At 35.8% G+C, this 21636-nt stretch overlaps 1 pseudogene; it reads right to left on the reverse strand.

Annotated features, from left to right (window-relative positions):
- Window positions 1-1650: 1650 nt before the first annotated feature.
- LOC114749672 (heat shock 70 kDa protein 18-like) lies at window positions 1651-15133 on the reverse strand (annotated as a pseudogene).
- Between the last annotated feature and the right edge of the window lie 6503 nt (window positions 15134-21636).

The raw sequence follows: 21636 nt of genomic DNA on the forward strand, positions 1-21636 counted from the left end.
TTATAAGAATGAAATATAATTGTAATTGATTTATAATTAATTATTTGAATTAATGAATTATATTTCTTATTTTTCAATTATATAATATTAATTTAAATTCATTATTGATGTTTTATATTTCAATATCATCAATTTAATTAAGTTTACATTAAATTAATAAAAAATTAAAAAATACAAAGACCTCATTAGAACATGTGAAAATATAAGAATATGAAAAAAAAATCTATAAGGAGCTAATTCACAACCGGTTGAAATTATAAAAGATTATCCCAAATTTATATTAGTATTTATATTTAGGGACCGAAAAAAGTTATGCATCCTACAAAAGTAGGTTTCAAATTGCAGCCCCTTTTATCGTGAAGCTAGAATATTATGGTGGGCCATTTGGTAAGGGACCATTTTTTGTGTTAAACAGTACTAGCTACGAAATCAAAGCTCACTATAAATTACATGTCATGTTGTCAACAAATAAATTATAATTAACCAGACTGTAACAAGTGCATGTATCATATCAAATCTTTATAACAATTCGATGATAATAATGACTCAAAAGAAGCAGCCAACCCCAACTCTCAATTCTGTTTCCCAAATTATATTTTCCTCCCGAATCAAGTCTTGAATTTCTATTCTAATTTCTGTTCTAGTCCATGGATGAGAAGATCACACTGAAGGTTATTTTAATTCTTCTGTGTTATATTTTTATCAAAGAATATTAATGATTTGGTATCCATAATTTTATATAAATTTCCAAATTAGTACATAATTTATTTTTCCCCGTATCATTTTTAGGTTGGTCCCAAACCCCTTTGAATGTTAAGATATTATTCATTATGACGCTTCGTGTCAAGTGTTTAACCACAATATAACTAAAGAAATGCTTCCTTACTGGGGAGAAAGATTCGGCAATGATTTTAATCTAATACTCCTCTAATCCTAAATATAAGAACCATTTTGTAATGTAACTATATTACAAAATGGGTCTTATATTTAGAACCGAATGAATAATTCAGTCATATATAAGTTGATGCGGTTGACATAATTCTACATCGCATTATTGATAGATCCTCACGTGCTTCTAATCTAATTTTCAAAAGAAAATAGGTAAAGTATTTATATCAGCTTAAATGAGATGCCGTCAACCACTTCATTAAAATCAGAATGCATCAAGTACACGGTATATAAGAAGGAATTAAGGTTTTTTCACGTCCAATGCCCACCAATCAACGGTTCAACCACATAAAAAATACAAAATGAACAATACAAGCCAACCACAATGTAAAACTAACAAACCCATTTTAAATACAACAGATTTTCAAAGCCAAAACATTCAACAAACCCAGAAAAATTGAAAAGAATGAAAGAAGAAGATGATACTCACAGAAAAATTGAAAACCGATGTGGAAAGTGTGTTCATTGTTCAACTTATTTACAAAAATGCTACCGCCTTTTTTTCCACGTCGTTTTTCTGCTTAACCACCGTTATTTTGCGACGTTAAAAGTCTTTTTTAAGTAGTGATGCATATATATGAGAAAGTCACAGAATGTAAATTAGCTAACCGTAGTCAAATCAAGTCCTCATAAGTCTGACGAGAAAACAAAAAAAAGCCACAAACACACTAAATAAGGTCATCACAAAAACAGCAGCACCTGTCATATGTGAAGATTTGCTAATTTTCTTACTATAGATTTCCATTTTTGTTCACTATTATCGGAAGCAGTACCAGAGAGAGATGAAGAAGCCACATCATCATCCCAATCTTGGCTCATCTTCAATATAATAGGAAAAAAGATGCTCTCGAGCTCTGTCTTCTGATGCTCATACTCATCAGCTTCGGCAAGATGCTATACATCAACCAACCGTGAGGCCTTTTCAATGGCATACTCAATCCTATGCTTGTCTGCTCGAGAAAGCTTTGTGTCAATCTCCTCATCATTTCTAAGAGATTTGATTTCGTACATATAGATCTCCAAACTCCTCTTCGCTTCAAGTTTCTACTTGTACTTTCATCATCAACCTTGAATTGCTCAACTTCTTGAATCAATCTTTCAATTTGATCCTTTGATATTCTTTCTCTACTAATTATGGTTATCCCACTTTTGTTCCCTGTTCTTGTTTCCTCAGCAGAGACATTTAAGATGCCATTCTCATCAACAGAAAAGAAAATTCCAAAGCAAGGAACACCCCTTGATTCTAGGGGAATCGTCAACATGAACTCACCCAGCAGGTTGTCATCCTCAGTTCTTGTTCTTTCACCCTCAAAAACAAGAATACGTGCATTTATTTGGTTGTCCACAATAGTACCAAAATCATCAACACACATTATTGTAGGAATGCTCACGTTTCGTGAACCCTGAGGACAATGGATGGCATCTCTGAAGACAATTCCATTTAAATTTTCATTTCTTTGCCTACTTAACATGGCAGCTTGAATAGCAGCACCATAAGCAACAACCTCGTCAGGTTTGATGCTTCTGCATAGGTCCTTTCCATTGAAGAATTCCTTTAATATATGTTATGTCACATCCCAAATTTTAAGCCTAGAAGTACCAAAATTAGCCTGAATTGGACAAACTATCAGACCCCTTATGGTAGGAGTCCTAGAGGTTCCCTAGAAGGATAGTAGGATTCACAGGGATTAAATCACAAAAAGAAAGTTTTCTGGGACTGAGAAAAGAGGAAGTTAGAGACTCAGAAGAAGTCTTAGGGCCCAGAAATAAGAAATAGAGATAATATAGGCCAAAGGTTATGTTGGAGGCCTCAATGAGGTGAATTTTGAGGTTAAGCTAAACCAGGGGTAAAATCGTAATTTTGTAAAGTTTCAGGCTGCTAAGGGTAAAAATGAAAATTATGCCCAAAAATCCTAGAAAATGGCAAATGGCAGGTTAAGGCCTGAACACTTCAGAAAAATTTCAGAAAAATAGGAATAAGGTTTAGAGGCCTATATGAGGCTAAAATGACGAAAATGCCTTTGGAAGGAATTTGTGGAATTCCCAGGGTTTTGACTAATTTGGAATATTATTAAAAATAAATTATTTAAGGTATAGGGAGGCCTCAAATAATTGGAAGAAAATGGAAAAAACAATACTTGAGGAATCATCACAGGTTTTAAAAATAATTCCGTCTCCAGAAAGCGAAGAAGTTGGCTTTAATGGAATTTAAAGCCTATTTACATACTATCCGGGAAAAGTCAAAGTCAAATATTTAGAGGTTGACTTTTGACTTATGAAAAATGAGAGGGATTCCCCGTGATAAATGAATAGTATTGGTACTTGGAGATAGATTCTCGAAGTTGCGAACCGGTAGAAAGAATTCAATCAAGATCACTCTGAAATAAATATTATTAATTATTTTAATTATTTTAATGGAAGAACAAGGGAAGAGCATCACTCTCTCTTTGGGCATGCCATATAACGCCATATGGATTTATTTGAGGTGAGAAAATGGTGCCAGAACATGTCCCAGTGATCCCGGGAAAGTCAGGACCCTAAAAAGTACCCTATACGTGCAGAATGACAAGATAGGTAGAGGAATGCCTAAGGGTTGTATTTTGCACTAATTTTATATTAATTCCCTCCCTATCTTAATGCCAAAATGACGAAGGAATATGAAGGAGACAAGTGTATGGTTAGATGGGAAAAGAAGGTATTACGTGTACGGCCGGATGCAAGACATGTATACGGTCAGATGCAAGACACGTGTACAGTTGGATTAAAAGCATGTGGATTAATTATGTAAGCATGATGTCATAGGATATTGTCACACAAGATTAAAAGAGAAAATGGACGGTCCAGATCAAGCCACACATTTTTAAGATTAACGGCGCAGATTCAGTCTTGTTTTCTATAAATACCCCCTCCCTACCCCTCATTTTTGTCCAAGCTCATAGAAACCTTGGGGAAGCTCTGGCAAAATAGTTTCTAGAGAGAGAAAGAAGAGGGAGAAAGAAAGGCCAAGTGGTCATATACAAGATCAAGCTCCAAAACAAGGTATGCTCATGGTTTTTGACGTAGTTTTTACTACCCCTGTTGTTCTTGAACTTGGTTATGGATTTTAATGATTTTTGGGAGCTTGAAACTCGAGAGGGACATACTGCATGGAATTCTTAAGAATAGGGGAAGATGAAATTGATGTTAGAATAATGTTCAAAGCCTTGAAAGGAACATGAATCAAGTGGTTTTATGCTGAAATTGGTTGAATTTCATGACTGTGTAACTTAAGTAATATTTCGGCTAGGGTTGGTTCTTGGGGCTAGGATTGGATTTTGATGATTTTAATGCTTCCAATGTGTTTACAATGAAAAATTGTACGGGGTAAAGGTGAGAAAACAAGTTTGAAAGTATTAGAATTGAAAGCGGAATGTTGAGCCCTAAGACCCTATGTTCGGCCAGATCAAGTTGAGCAGGGAGGAGTTTTATTTTGATTATTTTTGAGCTTGGAAATGGATTCTACATGAAAATTTGTGTGGGAATAGTATGTGAAATTAATTTTAGGAAGGTTGGAAATCAAGCTCAAAAGTTAGAAGCTAATATAGCTCAAAGAAAACAAAGTATTGATGTTGTTGATTACCATGGCTCTAATGAATGAAAGGAAATGATGTGTTGATGCATTTAGGGTCATGAGACATTGAGAAAGATGAATTCCAAAGGTTAAGAAAGCAACCTTAGTGGTTGGTAGCAAAAGAGAGCAAGAAGAAGTAAAGAGAAAGTTTAAAGACACAAAGTAGCAAACTTGACCTTACTCTTATGTGCTTGGTATTTGCTTACATATATGACATGTTTCTATGCTATATGATTTTATGAACTCGTGTTATGATTGTGAATGTGTTTGAAATATGTCATAGGCCTATGTGTTTTATGATAAATGCATGATGATTTCCAAACATGTCATTATGTTATAAACATGTTAAGTTACAAGCATATTATAAATGCCAAGCCTGTCATGTATGTTTGGGGTGGTTATTGTTTACTATTGAGATTCTCCTGAATCTCACCCTCCCTTAACAAATCATAGCAGGTCAAATGATAAAGAGAAAGCATGCATGAAGAAGGGCAAGAAGTGGAAGCAAGGAAAGAAGAAAAGATTTGGAGAAATTTGTTGTATTTCATTGTACACTGTATATACTAATGTCTGTTATAAATGTGCTATTGATAGTATGTGATGATAAATGATAATGTGGCTTGTGTAATTACCTATGATAATATATGGGAATGACTAGAGTATGGATGGAATGGTGTTATGTATGGAAAGTTTTAATCATGAACTGTTAGTGCAAGTTAGGGGATAAGCTATCCCTAATCAACCAATAAGATAGTGACAAAGTAGAAGTATGGCAAATGACTAACTCTGCTCATGAAATTTGGAACGATTAAAGTACACATCCTGAGCTTTAAAACAAGTGATAGATCACTTAAAATGGATGTGTGTGCTAAGAGTTATGCCCTCCCGAAGTTGGACCTGTAATCTGGAACTTTAACAATGAATAGTAACCCGAGTAATCATGTTGAAATTTTCAATCTATATGAATCGCCTGAACTGTAATGCTTCCAAACATGTACTCTGAGGGGTTAAAGGAAGGATGTTTCATTTTGGTATTAGAGCAAAGGTTCTGGAAATTGTTTAAACAGAACAGAGGTTCTAGTAAAAGCTTTAACAAAGGTATAAACGGAGCACTGGTTCAAGCAAAGCCCGATATGAGTAAAATCCCTATCAAGGAAAGTAAGAATTAAGGGAACCACAGGCTATAAGTCCTAAAGGTTATGCATTCAGGCAAGCTATATGGGAAATTAGAATGTGAAAGAAAGGAGATCAACCCTTAAGATAAAGATGAGAAAGGCAGAGTATGCTGAAAAGAACAGATAATGGCAATGTTAGAGGAACCTAGAATGCCATGGTACAGTGAAAGACCATGAAGGTGAGTATACTGCTATGGCATTATTGTGAAAGAATGGGCCTAAAGTATAGGAAAAGTGTGAGCGGCAATGATAAAATACGTAAAAGCAAAGGCCATGTTTGTATAAATGACAGACAAGTAAGAAAGGAAAAGCTATGTAAGTAAAGATTCCAGGATTGAAACCTGGTAATGAGGTATAATAGAAGGTTAAAAAGTTAAAGAGGCCAAAATTGAGTATAAGTGGGGATATTCTCTTCAATTGACCTCTTATTAAGGGTAAGAATAGAGGTTTGACTCAGAAATTTTGAGGACGAAATTTCTTTTGAGAGGGGGAGAATTGTCACATCCTAAATTTTAGGCCTAGAAGTACCAGAATTAGTCTGAATTGGGCAAACTTCCAGACCCTTTATGACAGGAGTCCCAGAGGTTCCCTGGAAGGATAGTAGGATTCCTAGGGACTAAATCGCAAAAAGAAAGTTTTCTGGGACTGAGAAAAGAGGAAGTTAGAGATTCAGAAGAAGTCCTAGGACCCAGGAATAAGAAATAGAGATAATGTAGGCTAAAGGTTATGTTGGAGGCCTCAATGAGGTGAATTTTGAGGTTAAACCAAACCAAGGGCAACATCGTAATTTTGTAAAGTTTCAGGCTACTAAGGGCAAAAATGGAAATTATGCCCAAAAATCCTAGAAAAATCCTAGAAAATGGCAAATGGCAGGTTAAGGCCTGAACACTTCAGAAAAATTTAAAAAAAATAGGAATAGCGTTTATAGGCCTATATGAGGTTAAAAATGATGAAAATGCCCTTAGAAGAAATTTGTGAAATTCCCAGGGTTTTGACTGATTTGGAATGTTATTTAAAATGAATTATTTAAGGATAGGAAGGCCTCAAATAATTGGAAGAAAATGAGAAAAACAATACTTGAGGAATTATTACAGGTTTTAAAAATAATTCCGTCCCTAGAAAGCGAAGAGGTTGGCTTTAATGGAATTTAAAGCCTATTTGCATACTATCCAGGGAAAGTCAAAGTCAAATGTCTAGGGGTTGACTTTTGACTTAAGAAAAATGAGAGGGATTCCCCGTGATAAATGAATAGTATTGGTACCTGGAGATAGATTCTCGGAGTTGCGGACCGGTAGAAAGAATTCAGTCAAGATCACTCCGAAATAAATATTATTAATTAGTTTAATTATTTTAATGGAAGAATAAGGGAGGAGCATCACTCTCTCTTTGGGCATGTCATATAATGCCATGTGGATTTATTTGAGGTGAGAAAATGGTGCTTGAACATGTCCCAGTAGTCTTGGAAAAGTCAGGACCCCAAAAAGTACCCTATATGATTTTATGAACTCATGTGTTGTGATTGTGAATGTGTTTGAAATATGCCATAGGCTTATGTGTTTTATGATAAATGCATGATGATTTCCAAATATGTTATTATGTTATAAAGATGTTAAGTTGCAAGCATGTTATAAATGTCAAGCTTGCTATGTATGTTTAGGATGGTTATTGTTTGCTACTGAGATTCTCCTGAATCTCACCCTCCCTTAACAAATCATAGCAGGTCAAATGATAAAGTGAAAGCAAGGAAAGAAGAAAAGATTTGGAGAAATTTGTTGTATTTCATTGTACACTATATATACTAATATATGTTGTAAATGTGCTATTAATTGTATGTGACGATAAATGATAATATTGGCTTGTGTAATTACCTATGATAATGTATGGGAATGACTAGAGTATGGATGGAATGGTATTATGTATGGAAAGTTCTAATCATGAACTGTTAGTGCAAGTTAGGGGATGAGCAATCCCTAATTGAGCAACAAGATATTGACAGAGTAGAAGTATGGCAAATGACTGACTCTGCTCATGAAATTTGGCACGATTAAAGTACACATCCTGAGCTTTAAAACAAGTGATAGATCACTTAAAACGGATGTGTGTGCTAAGAGTTATGCCCTCCCGAAGTTGGACCTGTAATCTAGAACTTAAACAGTAAATAGTAACTCGAGTAATCATGTTGAAATTTTCAATCTACGGGCTTGTTTCATGAATCGCTTAAACCGTAATGCTTCCAAACCCGTGCTCTGAGGTGTTAAAGGAAGGATGTTTCATGTTGTAATTTAGGAATTTTTGTAGACCCACCGAAGAGTACAACTTCATCAATACTCCTCTTGTCTATCTTAGCATCCATAAGACACCTCTCCAATTTTTAAACTTTTTGCGAAGAGGTCTTTGTTCAATTCCTCAAACTTGACACGAGTTATTGTTGAACAAAAGTCAATGCCCTCATCTAAGGCATCAATATCAATGGTTGTCCCAAAAACTGGTGAGTGCGCTCGTTTTGCCTTCTCACATGTATTTCTCAACCTCCTAAGGGCCTTTGGACTCCCACTAATGTCCATCTTATGTTTCCTCTGGAACTCTTTTACAAAGAAGTTCATCCTTCCGTTGTCAAAGTCCTCCCCTCCAAGGTGTGTGTCGCAATCAACTGCTTTAACTTTGAGGTCACCCTTGTTAATTGTAACAAGAGAAACATCAAAAGTACCAACACCAAGATCAAAGACAAATGTGTTCCTGTCCTTGTCCTGGTCGTAGTTATTTTGCTTGTTAAGACCATATGCAATTGCCGCTGCAGTGGCCTCATTGATTATTCCCATTATATTAAGGCCAGCAATTGTGCCTGCATCTTTGGTTGTTTGACGTTGAGAGTGATTAAAATATGCAGGCACCGTCACAACTGCATTTTCAACTGGTGATCTAAGATATGTCTCAGCAATCTCACGCATCTTTGCTAATAGCATGGATGAGATTTCTTCTACTAGAAATTGCTTTTCTTGTGAGTTAAAATTTACAACAATTATGGGCTTGTCATTGGTACCACTAATAACCTTAAACGGCCAAAGATTCACATCGCTCTGAGCATGGGAATCACTGAATCTCCTGCCAATCAATCTCTTATCATCTGCAGATTATTAATGAATTGTAAAAAAAAAAAAAAGGAGTTATCGTTATGTACAGAAACAAAGAAATTAATTAAAGCCTCTTATGAAAGTCAGTTAAACTAGAAGTTAACAAAATTAATAAATTAATTGTGAATGAATAGAGTCAACCACAAAGATCAAATCCTTATTATATGTACGTTGCGGTGCAGAGCTTTTTATATTCAAAACTATTCTAACTCTGGAGTTCATTCTTTTCTTTTAGGGCCTCAATTGAAAATTCTAAGACTCATATTTGAATAGCTCACTGTGTTCTAAATATATATAAAGAAAAGGGAAAAAATTAAAAAAATTATGAAAAACATTATTAAAGAAGTTTTTCTTCTTCGTTTATTCACATTTTGAGCTGCTATATATAAATTCCATTTTCTTTCAATCCAAGTTCAGTTGAGAGAAACAAGCATTACAAAAAGATTGACTTTCAATGGTGAAAAAAGTTGTCGTTAGGTTGTTGCCCTAGTGGCCGTGGCTAATACTTATCAATGGCCACAATGCACTTTTAGCGGCCATATCCACTATAATGCAACTTTGTGCTCACAAAGCAAGATATAACAAAAATTCATATTTTTTGTAGTGAAATGAATGGAAAAAAAAAAAGGAGAATTACCGAAGACAATATTAATAAGTTTAAGAGCAGCCTGGTTCTTGGCGGCATCACCAACCATCCTTTGAGTATCAGTAAAGCCAACATAAGATGGGGTTGTTCTGTTCCCTTGATCGTTCACTATAATCTCTGCTTGATCATGTTGCCATACCGCAACGCAAGAGTACATAGTTCCAAGATCGATCCCCATATTCATTAAGCGACGACCCTTCCACTTGGCACCATCGGATTACTAAGGCTGACTTTCGTCCCTGATCAACGGGTGGGTCTTGCAATCAAGCTTCCTTCTGCCTTTATACTTGAGAGCTAATATCTGTCTAGTCTAAAGAAACCTTTTCATGCCTTTGTTATCTTTTGGGAGGCCTACACCCCATAGAAATTGTCTACTTGAGACTATCCCTTGGTCCGTGAGTCCTGGCTTTGGATAGAATTCTAGCTCTTCCAAAGTGATATCTCCCTGATGGCTTGAGTACCCCCAAAAGGAGGCTTTCTTTGCCCACCACTACGTGGGAAAGGCACAAAGCCAATCCTAGGGAACAGTGAAGCTTCATAGGGTCTGATCAATAAACTTTGAGTATGAATGTGAGAATAAAGTTTTCTTGAAGATTTGGAAGTTGAAGCTCTTGGAGATTTGGAAGTTGGAGCTTACAAGTTCTAAGAGGCTAAGACCCTTTTCCTTATAATGACGGGTCTATTCAGTTTTGTAAGCTGGTCGAAGTACAAGAGGCAGACATTTAAGATATATAATTAGACAAACAAAGTGGCAGAAATCAAGAGATCATGGCATTAAAAGATATATAATTAAATGAAAGTTACGACTTATGAAGGAATCATTTGCATCTTGTTTGTATATATATGTACTCTCATTTTGAAATGCATTAATCTGATAAGTTGAATATTTTATTTTTGTCTTTTTTGGGCTAAACCAAGATTTCCACTAGACAAGGTGAAGCTTATTGATATTATAATTATTTCGTTGTTGTGACTGATGAAATTTTGAAAGGCCAAATTTTTTAGCAAAGGAAAAGGCCTAAAGCTCAAAACAAAACCAACCACACCAGTCCAAATCTATCCTCCAACTTCCGCACAGTAACCTTATCCCTTTCGAACTGAACTTGAGCAGTTTCTGGCATCTCCTCCCACATCTGAAACTCCCCCCATACCAAATCCCATCTTAGCTAGAACATCTGCACAAGAATTAGACTTCTCCTAATTTTGCAGCTACGAACAACCCAATTCTTCTCCATCAACAAACAAATTCCCCTATGGATTTTATTACAGAACCCCTTCATCCCCTTACCCTTCAAACGCCAAGCTAGAATCTCAGAGTCCATTTCTATAATGACTCTATTGAACCCCCTTAACCAAGCTAACTCCAACCCTCTAAAAATACCCCAACTTTCCACCTCAATAACTCCACAAATTCCTAGATTTTGAGAAAAGTCATAGATCCACTCCCTATGTTCATCACGAAGGATTCCACACAACTCGCCAGACTGGGGTCACCTTTACAGGCTTCATCAATGTTGAGCTTAATCCACCCTTGCATCGGAGGTTCCCATACATCTACAGGCTCCCTCAACCCAACACTTGTATGTTCAGTGACACCCTTTGCTTCAGCAGATTCCGTCGCTTGAGACCAAGACCGTTTTACCAACTCAAAGTACGAAGCTTTTCAGCTCTGAAAAGCCAGGCATTCCTCTACTTCCACAAGTTCCAGTAGACCACTCCAAAAAGAACACTCTGTGGCATGTTTCTCATTTTCTGATCATAGTTTAGATTTGATCACAACTAGATTGTTTTAGACTTAGTGAAAAAATTCGGAAAATTTTGACTAGAAGGTAAAACGTTCATCCTAACTTGCATTGCCAACGCACACTCTCTAGTCACATGAATCGACATCTCCAGACAACTACAAATATCACATCTACCATCTCCTCCCCATCTTCTATATCTCAACTTCTTTATTTGCAATCCATCAAGTACAAAGAGCCAAAAGAAGCACCTAATTCTCTCGGGCCCTTTCCACCTCTAGACCAACTTCCACAACTCATCCCACACCCTCAAGTTTTGTCCATGAAGAGATAGATATCCCTTCTTAACGGAGAACTCCCCTTTACTACCTTTCCACAAAAGTTTATTACTACCCTCACCACTAGGAGGGGAAAAAGCACGTACTTTTTCTAAAGCTTCAGGCAACAAGAGATCCCAAAACTTATTCCACAACCAGGTACCATTAGAATTAACCACATCAGCCACAGAACATTCCAAACAATCTTCCTCAATCTCTTTTTTACGGTAATTAATCAAAATGGTATCCTTATCTGGCCAAGGCTCAATCCAGAAAGAAGTACCCTAACCATCAACAACCCCCCTCCAGGAATGATCATTAAGTAATTCCCAAACTTTTCCAATATCTTTCCCCAAAGCATAAGCATTCTTAGGAACTTGAAGGATTGAAGAGAGCTCTTTCCCATTATTGTACTTAAATTTCAACACTTTCTCCCATATACTACCACCACCATTTCTCAATTTCCAAGCAAGTTTCAACAAACAAGCTTCATTCATATGTCTTAGATTTAAAATCCCAAGACCCCCATTAAGTCTGGGCTTCTGAACTTGTTCCCAACCAACGAGATGGATCTTACGCACTTCTCTATCATGGCCCTAAATAAAGTCTCTTTGCAACCTCTCTACCTCATCAACAATAGATTTAGGTAACAAGGAAATCATCATAGGATGTATTGGCATATCACCTATGACTGACTTAGCCAGAGGTCAACGTTCAGCCATACTAAGGCAATTAACCTTCCATCCTGCTAATTGACTTCTCACTTTATCAACAAAGAATTCAAAATTTCTTACCTTAGCTCCATGATATTCCAAAGGAATACTGAGGTACTTTCCCAAATTTTCAGTTTCAACTAAGTTAGACATAGCCATGAACTTCCTCCTAGGCTCCCTAGAAATATTCTTAGAGAAAAGGACAGTCGATTTACCAAAATTCACCTTCTGTTTCACAAATTACAGAACATATTAAGACAACTTAAAGTAGTGCTCATCTGTTCTTCTGTAGCAACACCAAATAATAATAGATCATTAGAAAACATAAGGTGCGAAACCTCTAGGCCATTTCTTCTAATTCTATTGATCTCCGTAGCCTCTTGTCTTGGAATTCCTGAATCAAATGAGTAAGTTTCTCCATTGCCAATATAAAAATATAAGGAGAAAGAGAATCTGCTTAGCGGATACCTCTAAAGAGATAAAATCTCTCAGTCTTTTCCCCATTCCAAATAACTCAAGTAGAAACTGAATTGATGCATCTCATAATAAGATTTCTAAAATCATTAGCTAGATTTAATTCCTTTAGAATACTCTCAATAAAACTCTATCGCAGTCTATCATAAGCTTTTCCAAGGTCTATTTTAATAGCAAAAAAAGCCTTTCTTCCCCTTCATTTGTTTGGCTGAACTAGCTCTTGAGCACTAATAATATGCCAACCAGGGACAAAAGTAACCTGATTAGGAGCCACAACTTGACCTAGAACTCCTTTCATTCTGCTCACAACAATCTTGGACACGCATTTATAGACCACATTACATAGTCCTACAAGATGTATCTGCTTCAATGATTCAGGTTTCTCTACTTTGGGGATCAAAACTAATAGCATACTATTAACTTCCCTTAGATCTTCCTCTCCCTTCCACAATTTATGAACAAAATCACAAAGATCACCCCCCAAAATTGCCCATTCCTTCTGAAAGAAAATAGCTGGAAAGCCATCTTCCCTAGGAGCTTTAAAATCACCAATGGAGAATAAGGCTGCTTTAATCTCATCATCTATTAGTCCTCTATTTATCCACTTTATATCTTCCTCTGGCAAAATAGGAAAAGAGATGGATTAATATCAGAAAAACCAATCACCTACTCCTCTGTAAATAAAGAACTATAGAATTCCATAGCCATTCTACAAAGCTCTTCTTGATCTTCCATCCAAACTCCATCCTCTCTCATTAACACCACCACCTTATTTCTTCTTATAGCCAAAGTACGAATGTGATAGAATATAGTATTTCTATCATCATCGTTTATCTAGTCTCCTCTGGACTTTTGAAATTAAAGCCCTCTATTTGTTTCAGGACCTCATCCAATTCCTTTTGAGGTTCACTTTCTAATCTAACAAGAGTCGTAACTAGTCGATTAAAGGAGCTCAGTTTCTTTTGAATACCATCAATCCTCGCCAAAAGGTCCTTTTTCTTTTTTTGAATATGAAGAAACACATTCTAGTTCCACTTTAATAATTCCTCTCGGAGAACATAACATTTAAACTTCCACTAAAACTTTCCTTATTGCTCCATTTTTCCTTAATAAGATCACTAAACCATGATGTAACATCTACACAGCCTTAAAATGAAAAGGTCTGACCCCCTACACCTTCTTTCATCCTCTAAACAAAGTAATAAGGGACTGTGACTCGAACAACTTAACCTCATAAGATTCTTAATCACAATATTAGGAAATAGTACTCTCCAATTAGCACTACATAAGCCTCTGTCCAACTGCTCAAAGACTCTCTAATAACCAGGCATAAGTGGACCCTTCCAAGTAAAACGATTCCCCTAAGCCCCAACTTCTATTAAACAACAGTTATTAATTCTACCACTAAAAAGCTCGCATTTCCTTTTAACTGGAGCCCTACCTACCTTTTCATTTCCCCCCTAATATCATTGAGATCTACCACCAATATCCATGACAAATTATTAGCATGGGAAAACCTTTCAATCTCTTCCCAAAAACTTTGCTTGTCCCATTCATGAGGAGACACATATGGTATCATATAAATCCATTCAACTGAAACACAACCCTGTACCTTTAAATAGATAAACTGGGTATTGTCAGTAAGAATAGAGGGCTTCAAACCAACAGATTTCCAAGCCACCCAAATGCCCCTAGAAAAGACTACTTCTTAAAGAACTCCCCTACCTTATTACAACGCACCCTTGTTTCCAAAAGACCTAGCAAAGATGGCCTGCCTTCCTGAATAATCAATCTCAAACCTCTCTCAAATCTCTTATTGCTAGCCCTCGGCAACTCCAAAACAAGAAATTAGGTGTACAATTCATAATGAAACAAAATGTAGAAAAATAGGACCTAAACACATAATAGCATCACTCCTAAACCCATTATCAACTCTAATTTCTACACCTCTAATTGCATCAACTTCCCCATCTTTCAATAAATCAGGAGGGCAACCAGTAAAAGCTTCCTGAATACATAGGAGCTCCCTTGCAATCTCAGGTGTTTCATACACCACATTAGCAACCAATTCATTCAAGCATTTATGGTCACTATTAGGAGCAATGATCACTACTACAAAAAAGACATTTAACGGCGGTTAAAACAAGTTTTTCATGGAGGTTTTGAGACCAACGTCTATGCTATCGACATAAAATGTAGAAGATTTCATGGCAATTTAAGAACTATCGTGGTATGTTACTTTTCACAACAGTTATATAAATAACCGTTGTAAAAAGTTTTTTTTTTTTAGTTTACCTTTCATCCTATTGATCAGGATGGAACGGGAGAACAAGGCCCCAAAGGAAGGGGTTTGAGAATCAATCAACCAATAACCCATCACTAGTTAAAAGCATTCTAATGGAGCAAATGTAGATTCTTTCTCGCCATAATAGCACTACTTAGCTTCACCTTCAACCACCAGATCAAAGTCCCTAGGATTTAATAAAGGTAAAATCAAAGACTTAGATCTAATAAAATTCATGAATTTCAAGCTGTCAAACTATTATCTATAAAATGAGGGAGAGAGAAGTCAAATCTATTCAAGCTTTTAAGTATTGAAGTATGTTTAAATAAGGAAGAGGAACAAAAATCAGATCTATTTAAAATCAGGATAAAACATCATATTTAAAAAAAAAAAACCAAACCACAAAAACTAGAAAACCTATGGAAAGAATGGAGGAGAAATGGTGAAAACTCACAAATAAGAATGAAGAGGATGAGGCGATGGCAACAGTAATAGCAACAATGACAGTGACAATGATGAAAGAACATGGCGAAGATGATAGAAGTAAAGGATAAACATTAGCAAAGGTAGGAGGAGGGAGAAAATCGAGTAGGAACGGTAATGGGGAACTATAAGCTCTAACTCTAAAAAGTGAAAACTATAGTGTGATGAATAGGGTTTTAAAGTTTTGATAGACTTTTTAAAGCGGTTATTTAAAAAAACCTCCCTAAAAAGTATTTTTTTACGACGGTTGTTTAAAAAACTGCCGTAATAACTACCTTGAAAAATAAAATTTACTTCCCTATAATCACAAAAATGCTACCGTCTTCTTTTTTACAGTGTTTCTTCTAATGACCGCTATAAATTAGCGTCGTGAAAGCTCTTTTTTATAGTAGTGGATTTTTCCCTATAATAGCTCAACGTTCTTCCCAATCATATCCCTCTGTGCATTCCTTCTATTCTGGCTCAACAACTGAGAGCTCTTCTATGAGTTCATGGTAATCAAATCTGTTAAAGAAGTATCCTTCTGTGTATTACCCATAATCATGATTTTCCCTTCTTGCATAGAGCTAGCTTTCTTCTTATACCAAACTTTCTCTTTGAAACCAGCAACATCACCCCTTTCATCTATACCCACCTGAGGCAACTCCCTAGTTAGTTCCTCAGCTGCCACCAATCTAGCAAATCTAGAACCTGTAGGTGTGAGATATTTTATTATTATTATAAATTATTTAGGTATTTAATTAGGAATTAATAAAATATCCTGAGTGTGGCCCGTGGTAAAAAAAGGGCCCAAGCCTAGTAGGGTTATTATTTTTAGTCAGTAATGTATTTACTTTGATGGTGAGTTTTTACGATTAAGGTTTTGACGGCTGAAAATTTGAGAGCGATACATTCAGTGAGAGAAAAACCCTATATGCTCCTTGAGGTTCCCTGACTGGTGACGGCTGTTCCTGTTGCCATCACTGTGCCTTTCTGCCAGTCAGGAGAGACCTGAATCATTAATTTTTCTGACTCCAAATCTGTTTTGCAGTCCTTATCTTTTATCTTGGATCCCAGATCAGTTAAGCAATAGCTATAGCGAGAAGTAACTCTAATCCTAAAGTCTTATGTTGTATTGTTATAAGAGGATTCATTATGTATTATCTAGATTATATGTTTTGTATATTATTTGTTTAAATCTGTCTTACATGTGGCATTAGAGCCAGGTTAGGTTCTACTCTACCTACTTTGTTTAATTTAGTCATTTTGTTCCTATCTGGGATGATCTACCTTTAATTTTACCATTTATTTTCATTGGTTTCAAAGGCCAGATCATAGATTGTTGTTATTTTTACTGCTTATTTTAAACAATTTTGGTTCTTGTTTTTATTTGAGATCTGTATGTGATCTTCTCAGAAAAAAGGTTCGATTTTTATTTTACATTCCGGCTCCTTTTGTTTTATAATTTGTTGTAAAATACCTTTCTATGTTTTTGAGGTATGTTTTCGGTCATTTGGGACGAAAGGAAGGAGAATATCCATCTCTCCTATGACCATCGTCATCACCTCCATCGGAACTAGGAGGAGCTGAAAACGCAACTCCTTTTTCATCCGTGAAATTCTGAATTTTGATTCCATGTTTGGTCGTTTTCCTTACTGTTACTGTTTGAAACTATGGTCTTTTTATTTTCTGGGCATTATTGTGTGAGAACCGTGGTCAGCAACACCGGAAAACAACGTCTTTTACACCAGAAAATGCACCAAGACTGCTGAAAACCATGCTGGCACTAATGGCTTGCAAGGGGCTATGAACCGGGTCGAACGTGGGTCAGGAGTCAGGTTAACCTAACCCGACTTCATATGGAAACAACCCAGACCCGAAACGATGCCGTTTGGATTGATTTGGGACTCTATTTTTTTACCCAAAAAGACGCTATTTTGCCCACATGTGAAACGTATCGTTTCACTAATTCAGGTTTAGTGGGCTGAACATTTTTGGGCCGCGTGTTGGGTTTTTTTAAAAAAAAGATTTAGTTAAATTTGTTTTGGGCCTAATGGATTTGGGCTTCTGACTTTTTTTTGTTTTGTTTTCTTGTTGCTTTTTGTTCAGTCTGGACTTATTCTGTCTGGCCCAATCTGTTTCCAAAAAAAAGGGTTTTCTGTCTGGGCCAATCTGTTTAAAAAAAAAGGTTTTCTTTTGCACAGTGACATTACAAAATGTTTAGGCCTCTGGTTTGGGCTTATTTTTGTACAAAATTTTTTTTTTGTCATTGTTTTCTATCTAGGCTTCTGTTTTGGGCCTGAACAGTTTTATTTTATTGTACTGGAATGTTTTTTGGGCCTTATCTTGTTTACATTCTGTTTAACTCATTTAATTTAATTTCTAGAATTTGTTCATGTTAAATAAACCATCAATTGAAAACTGTTTTAGTTATTTAAAAATGGTTTTCACATGTGATTTATTCTATGCAAATATTTAAATTGTTTAAATAGAGATAAAAATTAATCTTAGCTATTTCACATTTTTGTATAAATTTGCAAAATTGTTTGTTATATTGTTTATTTGCCTAAATATTTGGACAATAAATTAGGCACATTAATTAATTATTTGAATTTTGTAATGTTTATTTTAAGTAAAAATATGCTGAGGTTAGTGTTTAAACAATTGTTTGGATGCATAAAATAGTGGGAGGACTTAATATAATAATTAGTTGCTTATGTTCTCCATTAATATTGTACATGTGTTAGATTAAATGTGCTCATTTGATATTTTTTATTAGCATGCTTTCTTAAGGAGTAGCCAAAACATCCTTTATTTGTTGTATGCAACATAAATCACATAATGGGCTTATAAAATATCAATTGTAATTAAATATGCATTCATAATTGATCGTTGCCCACAGGTAGATAATTATAAATGTATATTTAATTAGGGTGGGATAGAATTGCCTTGTATTTTCTAAGTAGTCCACAGGTATTAGGAAATACAAATGCGTTCTAGTTCTATCAATATGAGATAAATACATGCTATGCTAATTTCTTTGCCCATAAGTAGAACTTAGTAATACGTATTTATAATTGTATGCTTTATTAATATTTTTAAGCATGCATGGCATAATTATTGTGATTGTCTCAACTGATTTATAAGTTTGATGATTCTTTAATATTGTAGCTTCATTTTCTGTCCCTAACCTGATTACTGATGCTAGTAACAAGATCATACTGGATGGTACTAATTACCCTAATTGGAGGGAAGATATTGCCTTGCAGCTTGGATGCTATAACATGGACTTTGTCTTGGAGACTGATAGGCCTCCCAGACCAACTGATGACTCGACTGATAAGGATTACTATGAACATTGGGAGAAAACCAACCACCTTGCCCTCTTGATCATTAAGACAAGGATTGCAAGGGGTATTTGGGGAGCAATCCCTAAATGTGAGATTGCTAAAGAATACCTGGAAGCTGTAGATAAACAGTTTAAACTGACAGACAAGCAGATGGGAGTACCATCATGTCAGAGCTATATGCTATGAAGCTCACAGGTATTGGTGGAATCAGGCAGCATATTATGAAAATGAGAAATCTATCTTCTCAACTAAAAACCTTCGAGATGGAACCAACCGAGCAATTTCTGGTGCAATTAATTCTGAATTTCCTTCCTCCACAATTTGATGCCTTTAATGTGTCTTACAATACACATAAGGAAAAATGGTCAGTAGATAAACTACTTTCCATATGTGTGCAAGAAGAAACTAGGTTGTTGATAAGTAGAAAGGGTGCATCTAAAAAAGCTCATCTAGAGAAAGTTCTAATAAGGGTGGCAGTAGGAAGGGAAATAAGGATGATAAGAAAAAGAAGAAGAAAAAAATCCCTCCCGCTACTGCCTCAAATAAGAAGGATGCTAGATGCAGAAGAAGGGGCACATGAAGAATGAGTGCTCTAAGAGGAAAGCAAGGCTTGAACGTAAAGGTATGTATACTTCTTATGTTACTTTAGAATCTCATGCTATTAATGTTGATGATGACACTTGGTGGATTAATACTGGTTCAATGATCCACATTTCCACAACCATGCAGGGCTTCTTAACAAGTAGGCCACCACGTCCGAGTGAGGAATGGGTTCTATTAGGCAGTAGGAACCCAAACCGTGTGGAGTTAGTTGGGACTTACCGTATTTTTTTTAATAATACTCATGTAAACCTTTTTGAGACCTCTTATATTCCAACTTACATGAGGAACTTAATTTCCATTTCAAAATTAATTCTGTTAGATTATGGCTTATGTCTTGAAAAGGGCTCTATTTTTGAGCAGCCATCATGTTAAGATTGTAGACATTGCAATGATTGGTGATTTATTTAAAATAATTTGTGATCCTATTCAATCTTTTACTATTTTAGGTGGTATTAAACGTAGCGTCATCAATGAGAATTCTATTAGCTTGTGGCATAGGAGATTGGGACATATCTCCATTGAGAGAATCAAAAGGTTAACTAAGGAGGGAATTCTTTCACCCTTAGACCGTTCGAAATTTGATTCTTGTGTGGACTACATAAAGGGAAAGCAGACCAACAAGTCACAAAAGGGAGCTTAAAGAAGTTCTGAATTGCTTGAGATTATATATACCAATATTTGCTGCCCTGATTTAACCACGCACGGTCAAAAGTATTTTATTACCTTTATTGACGATTACTCACGATATATGTATGTCTACTTGCTTTATAATAAAAGTGAGGCACTAGATGCCTTTAAGGAATACAAAGCAGAAGTAGAAAAACAAATTGGGAAACCAATTAAAATTGTGAGGTCTGATAAAGGTGGTGAATACTATGGTAGGTACACAAATGAAGGACAAGCACCTGGTCCATTTGCAGATTTTCTTCCAGAGCAGGGTATAGTTGCTTAATATACCATGCCTGGCTCACCAGATATGAATGGTATAGCTGAAAGAAGAAATAGAACCTTACTGGATATGGTTAGGAGCATGATGAGTAGCTCCAAACTTTCAATTTCATTATGGAAAGAAGCACTCAAGACAGTCGTATTCCCCGTATACATATTAAACAGGATTCTAACAAAGGCAGTACCTAAAACTCCCTTTGAAATCTGGAAAGGTTGGAAACCCAGTTTAAATCATTTGAAAGTATGGGGCTATCCTGCAGAAGTAAGAGTGTATAACCCACAAGAAAAGAAATTGGACCCTAAGACTATACGAACTTACTTTGTAGGCTATACAGAAAAGTCTAAGGGTTATAAATTTTATTGTCCTCCTCCTTCAAAACATTTTGTAGAATCTAGGAATGCTAAATTTCTTGAGAATGATGTGTTTAGTGGGAGTGATCAAATAAGAGATGATCACATAGAAGAAACCATTAACATGAATGGTGAGGGAACTTCAATGGTCAATGACTCTCATCCAGTTAGAGCTGTCATAGAACATAGTGTAGATCCCATAACACAAGTTGACAATGCTGGACGTCAAGAACATATGCAAGTTGATCAACTTATCACACAATATGAACCACCACAGAATGTGACAGGGAATGTTCCTAATGAGTAATTTGAACCAACTCAAGAAGTTGAATTAAGAAGGTCAATTAGAGAAAGAAGACCAGCATTACCTAGTGACTATGTTGTGTACTCTGCTGAAATTGACTATGATGTTAGCATTGAAAATGATCCTTTAACATTTACTCAAGCTGTGAAAAGTAGAAACTCCAAATTGTGACATGATGCCATAGTTGAAGAAATGAACTCAATGGCAAACAACCATGTATGGGAGCTTGTAGAGTTAAGTAGGTCTAAAGCCATTGGCTGTAAGTGGGTTTACAAAACCAAAAGAGACTCACAAGGTAACATTGATCATTACAAAACAAGGTTGGTTGCTAAGGGTTTCACAGAAGTGGAAGGAATCGATTACAAAGAAACATTTTCTCCTGCATCAAAGAAAGATTCTTTTCGCATCATCATGGCATTGATTGCACATTTTGACTTGGAGTTACACCAAATGGATGTTAAGACTACCTTTCTCAATGGGGATCTTGAGGAAGAGGTCTACATGAAGCAACCTGAGAGATTTATTGCAAAAGACAAAGAACATATGGTGTGCGAGTTAAAAAAATTGATCTATAGTCT

Source organism: Neltuma alba, unplaced genomic scaffold (assembly GCF_004799145.2).
Source record: "Neltuma alba isolate B1F8T4 unplaced genomic scaffold, ASM479914v2 tig00006110_pilon, whole genome shotgun sequence".
NCBI lineage: Eukaryota > Viridiplantae > Streptophyta > Magnoliopsida > Fabales > Fabaceae > Neltuma > Neltuma alba.